A 13,944-nucleotide genomic window follows, 5' to 3' on the forward strand; every position below is an offset into this window, starting at 1 on the left:
AATAATTTCTTTTTCCTCTGTTTAAACGTGTTTACTCAAACACTTTCTTCTTTCCTAATTTGCAACTTACCTCAGAGAAAACCAAAACCCTGGATTTTCCTCCTTCCTTAAGATCTTACTTAGGAAACCCATATCCTTCAATGGCGCTTCCAAAACAACACCATGCGGGCTCCGCAACCGATATTGAGCTTTCCCTCTTCGTTAATGATCGTGCCTACATAACAAAAAGTTTGATATTGATCTACATTCATTCCTTACATGCTTGATAGCAAGGTGCATGCGTTTATGGGCCCCTTACCCAAATATATTAAGAAACCCCAACTGCTTCGATATTACTTCCCCATGTATCATGGGTATGAACCACTGGTGTTCATTGATGAAACTTTCAAGTTTAATTTCTTCATGAATCGGGTTTTCTGTTCCTCTCCTCCACCGAAGAATGTTGAGTACATTGAGTAGTTGGACATAACTGAGAGAAGGAAAGCCTATTACTGGAAGGATTTAGGGATTTACGATCTAGTCCGACTATCTAGGGTGAGTCTCCCTTATAATCCTCATATGTTGATCGCTTTCATGTGTTTTTGGGATACATCCACAAAAACTTTTCAACGACCCCGTGGGATGATAAATTCCACTTTGTTTGACATAGCTTCTATAGCTTGTGTTCAACCAACTGGGTTGGACTTCGATTATGCAAAGGTTATAAGAACTGGTCATGCCTTCTCCTTCTCTAGAACAACTTAGAGCTCTTTCATAGAGGATAATCGAGAGACAACAAACAACATTTTTGCACATGAACACATTTCCTTTATTACTTACTAGCTATCAAGGTATGTATTCTGCGCTAGATCCATTCAGATGGCTAAAAATATGTGCCCCTTGCAACCTAGCCCCATGAGGCCAAAAATATTTGTATGAGCCAATTGATACTCGTGGGGCTTTCTGAGTCCCTGGCCTTGGATGTTGCTGATATGGTAATACCAGAGAATCCCAACAACCTTCAAATAGGTGGATCTATTTGCCTATTGCAACTGTGGCTAAATGCCACTTTTGAATCTTCTCTGAAGGCCATATTTCCTCCTAACCCTACGACGGGAATCGAGGGGCCTCGACTAGCTAAGATCACTCTAAACATTGGAAGGAGGTCTCTTTAGAGACCTTTGAAGATTATTTCCAGATGTTTTACAGGTGTAAAACCTTCACTGAGTCGATGGCCCCATTTTCCAGTCGATAGTGCGGTCCTTACTGGTTCAGGAAACCTTACCCTAACTGGTCCCAGCAATAACAAGACGAGATATAGGGAGTTCTATTTTCCTGCTTCAATCCCACCCTTATCTGGATGAGGCTTACCAATCCAGTGACAGGTTTGAAGGTGGCCTCTTACCAACCGAACTTGGTGGATAGGAAATTGGGGTTGAGCCCATTGCTCCCCAAGTCCCTCATTCCTAACGCTGAAACCTTCTTTTCCATGCTTGACACTGCTACTGAGTGGTGGCTCAATGGCAGCCGTTTGTTTCACATAAATATATAAATTTTCTTACACGCTTTCGACTACACACTCTCTTACCACTGTACTCAGGAGTTCGAAGAGTAGTGGGCACACCATTGATCCCTTGTGCATGACCATACAGTGATGGCATAACATTTAGTTGATGCATTTTCTTTCCTAAGAGAAAGAGGTGTGTTTGTCGAAATCATTCAAATGTTTTTCACACCGATTTGAGTCTTTTAAGATAACACATGTTATTTTCTCCTTCGCAGGTATTCCCAAAAATCCAAAAGCTTATACTAGTGGCTCTCAAGGAGCCAACGCTTTGAGGGATGCAATGGTAAATCCTAATCCCTTTGAATAAGTTCCTGTATCTCTCCATTGACCTTTCTAACCCGAAATACTTGTTTAGGGGCATAAAATGATTAAAAGCTCTACTTCTATAAATACATCTTGGGCGAGAGACTTAGACGACACCAACCATGAGTCTTCTGATGATGATGCCTTTGTTTGTACCTTGACATTTTATCTATTTCTTACCATGATATGGGATTTTTCTCATCTTGCCTAATTTTGCTAGTCTCCTTCAGTTCCTCCACCACCTACTTCGAACGTTGGCTCTTGTGTTGGTGAGGCCACCACTGTGCCCCCTAAGGCTACCATAAACCCATGTGAGGCATCCGTCGCACGAAATAAAGAAAGGTCTGGAGGTTCCACAATTCTTGAAGAAGAGGATACTGAAGAGAGTGAAATGCCATTTTGATACAAAAGAAAAAGGAGTGGCCACAACTTTCCGAAACCTCAAACAACAACTGAGGTCGCTACTCTGCTGTCTCGACTTAAAGAAGAATTGGTACCTCCTACTTCTTATCTTTATTTCTATTTATTTTCGGCACTGACTTAGTTCGTTTGGCAGCCTATCGACACTACTTCGGAAAGATATCATCCTCAACCAATTGATTCGAACAAAATTGTCGAAGACTCCAACCTCCAAACCGTTACTCCCTAATACCACCCTCAGCCTATTAATCCTTATGATGACACTCAAAGTGATGCTTGAAATGGTGGTGTTATCAACCAAGAGGAACCAATTAGTGGGAAGATCTTGTAATTTGTCATGGTGATCAACAACAAATCAACAATTATGCCTACCCCCTAAAATCAACAAACCAAGGTTATGTTTCCTGAGGCCCTCATGACAACTAGCCCTCCTAATGGGAATCTTGTGCATTCCCGAGCTCCCTATGTTTTGGGTCCTAGCCTCATGCATTCATTTGGAGAATCTCCCCCTCACGAAGGGCTTAAGGAAAAACCTCACTCCTCTTCGACTCCCGGATTGCGCTTTGCTGAAAGCGCTAGCAAAGTGTCTGATTCTACTCAGAATGCTTCTAAAGTTGCTGAACCAGAATATCCTATCAAGGTCTTCAAAAGGATCATTGAGAACCCATAGGTCTTATGTCCCGACTCATAGGTCTTATGTCTCGCCAGCTGGTCAAACCGACAACTACACCGAATTGTTTGGGCAGTTGAAGTCTAACCTACTTGGGATTGATTTCCTCTAAACTTTAAGGGACAATTTTGTTTTCCTATTTGAGACTCAATGGTTTTTGTTAAAATTGAACAAACCTGATGTCTAAGGCCCCATGGAAGAAACTGTATTGGGTTTCAAACCCTTAATCGAACAGGTTGTTCAAGTTGTGAGGAAGAAGCAAGAGAGCAAAAATCATATCAACTAGAGGGTGGGAATTTTGAATGAAGTCGAAGCTTGGTTTCCAATTGTTGAACTCTCGTTGCTGGGTTGGAGGAGAAAGTCAAAGCTAAGAAGAAATTGGCCATTCTGGATGCCAACATCCTTTCCTTGACTCAACAGATAAACTGATTGCGGCTAAGACTTGAAGCAGCAAAGAAACAAAGGGAAGAATTGGTAACTCTTGACCTGGATTCTGTAGAATAAAAGCTAGAAGAGGACATCAACACCGGCTTGGAATGATTTATGGTTGTTAAGTAGTTGGAAGCCGAATAGAAAAATTGAAAGCCTTCAACTAATAGATCAACCGGAAGCTCCATCGTACTAAAACCCGCTTTTAGGAGTTAAGAGAACAAATGAACTATGTAGTTTGAAATTCCATTTAGGTTTAAACTTGTAATACATTTTTCATTTTGGCCTTGTCTTATTTTCCGCTTTTAGCACTTTTTGTAATATTTCCGTTCGGGCCACATCAATGATATTTTGAGCAGTATTTTCCTTTTGTGATACTGATTTCTTGAAGCATATGCCTATAATTTTTTAAGTATTTCCCATTTATTCACAGCGTTTGATTATCAAGGCCTAATTCCTCAATTTCATACGCATTATTGGAAAAAACTTGACTAAATTTGAAAGGTCCTTCCCAATTTGGCGACCTTTCTCCCAAAGACGTACCCTTTTTGTCAACAAAAGGTATAACTTTCCAAACATAATCTCTGATAGAAAATACTTTTGACTTGATCCTTTTGTCATAGGTTTCAACTATTCTCTTCTTTTTCCTCATCAAGGCATCTAAAGCAAGTATACTTTCTTCATCCAGATCCACCAACTCATCCATCGTCATGCTCTATAAATGGTCAGACGAGACTTCATTTTGCCTTTGAATCCTTACAGACTGTAAGCATATCTCTGCAAGTAAAACTACATCATGGTTAAACGTTAATCGAAAAGGTGTAGAATTGGTGGCGTCTTTGGGAGAAGTTATGCAAGCCCAAAGTGCTTGATTCAATGTTTTATGCCAACTTCTGGCTTTAGGCCTATGTGCTTTTCTTATCAAACTTATGATAACTTTTTTCGCAACCTCTACTTGGTCGTTAGCTTGTGCGTAGTAGGGGGTCAAAGTTAGGAACTTGATTCCTGTCTCAATGAAAAACTCCATTAGTTTTTTGCCTTTGAACACTGAACCTTGGCCAGTTGTTATGGTTTCAAGAGTTCCATATCAACACATAATATGACTATGTATAAAGTCAATCATGGTGTCTTGATCGACTTTAGTCAGAGGAATTTCCCTGACCCATTTTGTAAAGTAATTAATGCCTACTAAGACATATCAATGGCTTTTAGAAAATATAGGTTTGATCTCACCTATTAGATCTAACGCCCATGCCTGAATGGCCATGGCTTGATGATCGAATGTAATTCACTGGTGGGTACACATTCTATTCATTCATGTTTCTGGCAGTCTTTGAAATTCTGGTATGCATATATCAGATGTCCTAAGAGATGTCGAGACACTGATATCTGATCAATACACAATAACAAGATAACTTACATATAGGGGAACATAAAATAACAGAACACATAAAGTTGTTAACCCAGTTCGGTGTACAACAACACCTACATCTGGGGGATACCAAACCAGGGAGGAAATCCACTAAATAATATCAATTTGTAGACCTATTGTAAACTATCTCCAATTTACAGTCCACACCCTAATCACTACCCTTGCTTAACTTCTACCTAAGACACTCCTAGGTGTGAGACACTTCTCACTTCCCTTTCAATCACAACAATGATACTTCAAACAATTATAAGAAATTCGGAAGTCACACTTCAAAAACACACAATCACTCAATGCTTAAAAGCTTAAGAGTGCTTGACAATCCTTACAATCAGTTAACACAGTCCTACTTGTAATACCCCAAAATTTACCCTTCATTTTTCCTGGAAGCATGGGATTATGTTTTACACTTCATTAGCATCATATTAGGTCATACTCATTGCATACTGCATTAGTGACATGGAGATCAGGTTTTGATCGATCACTCCTTAACAGAAGGAGCCCACACAAAGAAAGATTGAGAATTGGACTTCATTTTTTAAGTATACAAGTCTCAAGGGTCTCAGGGGTGTCCAAGTATCTTATTATGGTCCTCAGTTCATCAGTGAAGGATTCAAAGCTATCAGAGTGTTCATCTGGATTTAATAAGAAATTAGGGTTTCATGGCTACCTGCAACATGCAATGTTTGGTTGGAAGTATAGGAGCTCATCCATGTCATGATTAGAGATGCATCTTGGCCTAGGAAGATTCACAATTATCTCAGAAAGATCCATTGGCAATCAGTGCAATCAGTTCTTGATCATTTTGCCCTAAAACTAGGGTTGGGTATAAAATCAGTTTATTTCTGATTATTTGGGTGAAACTCTTTTCCATGGCCCTCCATATGTCTACAAGGGTCTACATACAAAAAATCAGCTCTTTATTTGAGCTAGAAGTGCTTCAGTTGATCAATGGAATCGGGAATCAGACAGTTTGGGAAAAATCAACTGTGGTGTCAGAAAAGTCAACTCCTGACATTTTGAGAGTGGAATCTCAAAATCCATGCCTAGGGGATCCTACATGTGAAGTTTAATCAAGGTTGGATCATGGATTCATCATTTAATCAGGAATTAGAAAAGTTACTTAATTTGGAAATGGTTGACTTTCCATTTAGGGAAAGTTTTCATGATCGTTGCACTCACTTTAAGCCCATTTTGCATCAAGATAAAAGCTCCATTTAGACCTTTCTCCAGCATGAAAGTTGTTCGTCTTGTTCCAAGCTTTCTAGATATATAAAGTTTGCCCCATTTGGATTAGAATTGAGAAAGTTATGCTTAGTCAAAGTGAGATATTTTTTTAGGACACTTAGAAAAATTTCTATGTCCAAAATCTTCAAATTTTGTCAAGACTTCTTGGCCAGTTTTCTTGCACTTCAAGGCATTATTTGAAAATACTTTCTTCACAACAATTGTACCTTGACATGTCCTATTTCATATCCTTTTGGAATCATCTCATTTGGATCCATGGTTTGAGAGATACATTCACTTTAAGTGGGCACCATGACTTGATTTTCTAGGCAGATTTTGGGCCTGGCTGGCCCAATCAGATATTCTAAGCATGCTGCACAAACCAGTCACGTTTTTTTTTACCTCTTTTGGCCATGTATTGGACATACATTCACTTAAGTTTGACCCAAAATAACAACATTTTACACCTCACTTCACATTTTTATTCTTATGGATAAATCACTTATTAAAAAGCCCATGAGAACACCTAATCCACCCTATTTAAGAAGCTGAAACCCTAACCCTAAAGGAGCATTGGAATTTCGTGGCAAGGAGGAAAAGATTCATCACATATCAGATTCCATTCCACTTCTATTTTCCATTAGGTAATCATCTCTTTCAAGACCATGTTTTGATATATCTACGCTTGCTTACCATGTTCATCACCATTAATCCTTCCATTTTCATATTTCTTTTTCTTATTTAAAATATTTTCTTCGTCCATAAAATTACCCAAAAATATTTTTCACTTTTCTTAACGCTTTATTTAATTTTATATAATTTTAATTTTCCTATTTTTTTTAATATTAATATTTTATTTTTATTATTTATTCTAAATGGTCCATTTTAACACACTTTTTTTATTGATTTTATTTTTATGAATTAAAATTATTGTTAGCATTTGATTTTTGGGATGAAGATTTATCACTGTCTCATGGTCTACCTGACCTTTTCTTGGAATTTTATTTCACATTTTCAATTTATTTTGAATTTATTTTTGACCTAGTTTGGTTGGTGGACTTTTAATTTGACTTTTGTTTTATTTTAATTAATTCACGTACCAATTTTCATTATTTTTAAAATATTTTTGGGAGATGATGATGTCTTGACCCCACCTTATTTAGTTTAATTTTTCATAATTTTCTTGATTAATTTACTATTTATTCTTGATTTATTTCTAACCTAGTGTTATTAATTGACTTTTGGTTTGACCTATGTTTTGTTTTAATTAATTCACGTGCCAATTTTTGTTATTTTTAAAATATTTTTTGAGGATGAGGATGTCCTAACCCCACCTTATTTAGTTTAATTTTTCATAATTTTATTGATTAATTTACTATTTATTCTTGATTTATTTCTAAGCTAGTCTTATTAATTGACTTTTGGTTTGACCTATGATTTGTTTTAATTAATTCACGTGTCAATTTTCATTATTTTTAAAATCTTTTTGGGGGATGATGATATCCCGAACCCACCTTAATTAGTTTAATTTTTCATAATTTTATTGATTAATTTACTATTTATTCTTGATTTATTTCTAACCTAGTCTTATTAATTGACTTTTGGTTTGACCTATATGTTGTTTTAATTAATTCACGTGCCAATTTTCATTATTTTTAAAAATATTTTTGGGGGATGATGATGTCCTGACCTCACCTTATTTAGTTTAATTTTTCATAATTTTCTTGATTAATTTGCTATTAATTTGTTATTTTTTAAGTTGACTTGAATTTTCAGTTGACTTCTTTATGATCGATGTTTGACTTAGGGATTGCTTATGGCAATTGAAGAGATCTTTTGATCCTCCCTTGTTCATCTAATATGCCATGTATTAGATGCCTTTTAACTTGATTTTATTTGGTCCTTACCTCATTTCCTGATTAAATTATTCAGTGGACCCTTCGTGTGCATATTTTCATCTGTTTGATTCATCTGTTATCTTTTATACTTGTTTCTCTCATTCATGCTTTCTATTGATTGATTATTTAACATGTTCATACTCCCATGCATTGTTTAAATGCTCCATTATTTGATTCTTTGGTTTTATTATATATTGTTTATTTATCCGATCTGCTTGATAACTGTTGCCTACTTGTATGATGTATGAGACATATATTCTTATTGTTTGTTTGCCATGAACAATCCCCATTCATAACAAATGTACCCCTCTCCCATAAAGTGTATAATATTTATTTCTTTATTTCTTTATTCACCTGTTAATTTAAGAAATAAAACGAACATTCGATAACCATTTCAAAATAAGATCAAAAGCTCGATCCAACGTCGAGTAATCATTTTCAAAACTTAACAGAACCAGCACACATTCATCCATTCTCTTGTAAGTCGATTGCCTCCGGCATCGCCATATCCGTAACTCCTCTCCGTGCTCCATCCGTCGACTCTTGTTCCGTTTAGGTAGCACCCATTAAGTAGAACCCTTTGTATGATAACATAGGTAGAATTCCCCTATTCTTTGCATGCTAACATTAGGTAGATGTTCCCCTTTGTAAATCCTAACACATAGGTCCATATTACATGACAGCTCTAGAGCAGAGCTTCCCCAGTTTTAGACCTTCCGTGCGTCTCCTATCTTGTGGCATGCCAGTCCGTTCTATTGCAAAGAGGTAACGACCTAAGACTCGATTCAGCGAGCTGCGACACCTACTGCTAGGACGTTGAACACACTGCCCACCCTCCTTTGACACAACTGGTGTCCTCTTTTGTAAGTCCATATTCAGATGGCAATCCTTAACCCCTAGTTAGCCGAACTACGTTTTTCTCCGATTCTCATTCCAGATGAGATACGTAGACATAAGACGCGACGTCTTACCGAGCACACTTATCTTTAACCCATAGGTAGCCGAGCTATGAAGACTCTGATTCTCATACTCAGATGAGATACGTAGGCAGTGGATGTGACATCCTTGCGAGTCATTTTCTTTTAACCTTCCTTTTAGTAAATAGTACTTTAGATATACCTACACCCTTTAGACTAGAACAACACTTATGAAAAGGGCTCCCTAGGAGTACCTAGGATGTTTTGGTTGCTTAAAACCTTCCCATTGCATAACCAACCCCCTTACCCAGATCTCTGACATTTTTACTAGTTTTTGATTCGATAAAAATTTTAGGGTTTTGTTCGCTTTCTAACCATTCCTTTGGATAAATAGAAGTGCGGTGGCGACTCGACTTGTATGGTTTACCTTGGATTTAGTCAATATCTCTAATGGTAACGAATACCCCGCTACAGAAAAGTGGCGACTCTGCTTGGGACTATCATTTGCCTAGTGGGTTTTGCCTACTTTTCATATTTGTTGTATTGTATGGTATATTGCTTTATGACATATTTTTGTGCAATTTGGGATTACTGTATTGTATGTAATGATTGGACTGTTTGACTATTAATTCCTTATATGCTTGGTGATCTTCGTGAGATGAGTTCTATACCCGAACTCGAGTGCACTTAGGATAGAAGAATGGCATAGTCTTGTTGACTTGTGTGGAGTTATTCCTTAGCAAGTTGACTTGCAAGCCCATTCACTTGGTGGAGGTTATGTTGGGATCAATAATGTCACACGAGTAGTCGTGGTTAGGCATTACTCTTTCCAATATATGCCTTAGAAGCCAAGGACCTTAGTTTACCACGCCCATCTTGGCCTATTTTTAGGACGTAGTGCAAAGATTGTTCAAGTGTAAGATTTGATACGATTGTTACGCGATACTACACTCATAAGAGTCTCTTTTGAGAATATTTTTGGAATACGAGTAGTCGTTTATCCGATAATATCCGAAAGATAGGATGATGACTATGGGAACCTCTTGTAGAACATGATTGTCAGGTTTAACAATAGTACACTCCCTTTGGGTGGTTCTTAACCAAGACTCCATGCTCGCGACTCGCAACAAACCCTTGATTCGTGGTTGATCCGTTCTTGTGTATCCCCTCAATATCAATGGAACTTGGGTGTTGATAAGGTGTAAACCATAATCCACCAAAATGGATGATTGACATTAAGGATTACTTGATCCATCCCATGACCTTTGTATGGTGTGATTTGCTTGATCCTTGAATGTGATTGTTGCATCCATGCATTCATGCATTCATACACATCCATATCATCAACAATGAGAAAATTTTCAAGGAACTTAAGAGGTCTATTTGCAAATTTTCAGACATGGATAAGCAAAGAAGGAATACGAAGAAGTACAGTTTCAGACAACCCGACTTGAAAGAGTTAAGGAGTTTGACATCCTATGTATTAGATCCCTTGGAATTCAAGGCTCGTCATGGGAAGCTTCTGTCTATTCTGGCTACTCAAGTGGATGAAGGTCTAATGAGTGTGTTGGTGCAGTTCTATGATCCCTTGTATCGTTGCTTCACTTTTACGGATTTGCAGCTTTTGCCCATGCTTGAGGAGTATGCCTATCTTGTGGGCATACTTATCCTAGACTAGTTGCCGTTCAGTGGCTTGGAGAGAGTTCCTTCTTCTCAAGAGATTGTTGATCTGTTGCGTATAGATGAATCTATTATTGGTGCTCATATGACTACCAAAGGTGGAATTCAAGGTCTCCCGTCTGATTTCCTCATTGATCAAGCTACTATGTTTGGGAAGGCCATGAGTGAGGACGCCTTTGAGGCCATATTTGTACTTCTCATCTATGGGCTAGTGTTATTCCCCAACATCGAGAAGTTTGTGGATGTGAATGCCATTAGGATTTTCTCTACTCTTAATCCCGTTCCTACTCTGGGTGACACTTATTTCTCTTTGCATATGAGGAATGCAAAGGGCGGTGGTACCATTGTGTGCTGTTTGCCTCTGTTGTACAGGTGGTTTATTTCGCACTTGCCCCAGACGCTCGCCTTCAAGGAGAACAAAGGATGTCTACGGTGGTCCACGAGACTTATGTCTCTCACTAATGATGATATCTTTTGGTACAACCGTGTATATGATGGTGTGCAGATTATCGACTCTTGTGGTGAATTCTCCAATGTACCTCTTCTTGGTACATGCGGTGGAATTAACTACAACCCTATTTTGGCACGTCGTCAGCTTGGGTTCCCCTAAAGGATAAACCCAATAACATTCTGTTAGAGGGTGTGTTCTTTCAGGAGGGTAAAGATCCCCAAGGCTTGAAGGGCAGGATGGTCCGCGCTTGGCGCAAGATCCATAAGAAAGGAAGGAAGGAGCTAGGTCTGAAGAACTGTATCGCTTTGGAACCCTATACCTCTTGGGTTAGGAGGAGAGCTTCCGAGTACCTCATGCCTTATGAGTATCCAAGACCCACACCTTTGGTTGTGGCTGGGCCTTCAACCCTCCCTAGCCAAGGAGTAGAGGAGTTGAGAGACGAAGACCGTTCGCGTGTTTGGATCTGTCAACGAGAGGAGTTGCTTCAGCAGATCAGAGAGAAGGATGCTTTGATAGAGTTCCTTGAGCACCAGGTTATTGATGATCCTGATGACACATTGACTTCTCTACTTCCTCAGTCTTCCAAGTTTTGGAAGAGGAAGCATGATCGACTCGCCAAAGAGAAGGCAGATATGGAGGCAGCCTATGAGAGGGAGGTGAAGAGGCTTCGTGCAGCTTATCTTCCGGTCTCGAGGGCTTTGGACGATTGCTTCTAGGGATCCATAGGATGTTCATTTTCCTTCTCTCTTGTATTGTATTTGGTTACCAAGACTGTACTTCTTTGGCGTAAAAATATTTCCAAATATTAATTGACGTGATATTTCCGTATGTGATAAACGTTTAATATTTCCAAAATTTGCAAATAAGACTCTAAAGTTCCTCTGATATAAAAATTAAATCATAAGCATTGCATGCATCATGTTTATCTATTCCTAGGGGTTTATATCTTCTTCTTGATTCTAGTTGGGGTTTTCTTACACTGTTTATCTAATGTGAGACTGGAATCAAGGGGTAGAATACCCTTTGAAATTGATAAACATGTCATTGCATTTGCATATTCATTAGCATGTCTTGCATAACAGGTACCGCCACAGTGTTCTCATCTTGTTTGGTATTCCATTATTAGGATAGCTGACTCAGGCATTCACCGATACGGTACCCTAAGGAATCAACAGAGAGCAATGGAAGGTTTACAAGCAGAGCTCGCTGAGATGAGGATTCACATGAATCAGTTCATGGAAGTGGTCCAAGGAGTGGCTCAGGGACAACAGGAGATTCGATTGTTGGTACAGAGGGATCCCCCTACTACTCAACCGGAGGTTGTGGCTGATCCTCCCGCTGGAGAGGCTAATGGACCCAATGGACCGGGGCCTATCCCAATCCCACATGGCAACCTTGGTCAATAACCCATCCATGATGATCAGGAGGATCAATTCCCCCTGCTTCAGGAGGACTTTGGCATGGGCCATGGTATGGACCCTATGTTTCGGAGACTGGAAGAGAGGTTGAAAGTTGTGGAAGGGTAGAATGCTCTTGGTGTGGATGTTGCTGACTTGGGGCTGGTCCCAAGCGTGAGAGTTCCGCAAAAATTCAAAGTCCCCGTGTTTGATAAGTACAATGGCAACTCTTGCCCGAAGACTCATGTACAAGCTTACTTCCGCAAGATGATCGCGTATTCTGATGATGAGAAGCTGCTCATGTACTTCTTCCTGGACAGCCTAGCTGGGGCATCCTTGGAGTTGTATATGAGGTTGGACAGAGCCCATATTCGCTGCTGGAGAGACTTGGCTGAGGCCTTTGTGAAGCAATATCAGAACAATACGGATATGGCACCTGACATGACTCAGCTCCAGAATCAGTCTCTCAAGAGCAACGAGTGCTTCAAAGAGTATGCTCAACGCTGGAGAGAGTTGGCTTCCCGTGTTCAGCCTCCGATGTTGGAAAAAGAGATGGCCAACATGTTTATGAACACACTGCCTGGATCTTATTTGGAGCGTCTGGTGAGTTACAACGCCTCGAATTTTGCTGATGTGGTCTCTACCGGTGAGAGGGTGGAGAACTACTTGAAGACATGTAAGATCCAAAATGGGGTTGGATCATCTTTGGGGGCAAAGAAGTCGTTCTTAGGAGGACAAAAGAGGAGAGAAGGGGATGCAAATGCCATATCTTCTTATCAGAACAGGGGTAACCGGAGGAATAACTTTCAGAATTACCATCAACAACCTTATGTTGCAGCAGTGACCATTCCGGCTGCAGCACCAGTGCAACAACAACAACCTCAACATCAACAAGATCAATACCAACAACAACATGGTAACAGACCTGCTTATCAACAGAGACAGAGGATGATGGATATGCGTTTCGACACTCTTCCGATGTTGTATGCCCAGTTGTTTCCCAACCTTCAACATTTGCAACTTGTGCAGTTACACACTTTGGCTCATCCCGTTGGCAGGCTTCCAGTGGGTTATGACGCCAATGCTAGGTGTAATTTCCACTCTGGGGCACCTGGCCATGCTATTGAGAACTGCAAAGCTTTTAAGCACGTAGTTCAGGACCTTATTGATTCAAAGGCCATTAACTTTACGCCGACTCCTAATGTTGTCAACAATCCCATGCCGCAGCATGGTGGAGCAAATGTTAACATGGTTGAAGGAGAAGCCAAACTAGTCAAGGAGGTGTTGAAGCTGAAGACTCCGCTGTTAGAAATAAAAGAATACTTGCTAAAGGCAGATGTTTTCCCCGGCTGTGGGAGCGGTTGTTTGGGTTGTGTTGCACAGAGTGGGGGTTGTGTGAAGCTGCAGCAGGGTATCCAGGCCTTGCTTGACGATGGTATCCTTCAAGCTGAAGACCTATCTGCCCAAAGGACTTTTGAAGGGGTTGTTGAAGGGGTTATTGAGAATTCAGGTGTTGCTCCCGGTTTGGGACGTCTGGTGGATTTACCTGTAAAGGAAGACACGTTTGGGATTGGGTA

This window comes from Lathyrus oleraceus, chromosome 7 (genome assembly GCF_024323335.1).
Source record: "Lathyrus oleraceus cultivar Zhongwan6 chromosome 7, CAAS_Psat_ZW6_1.0, whole genome shotgun sequence".
Lineage (NCBI taxonomy): Eukaryota > Viridiplantae > Streptophyta > Magnoliopsida > Fabales > Fabaceae > Lathyrus > Lathyrus oleraceus.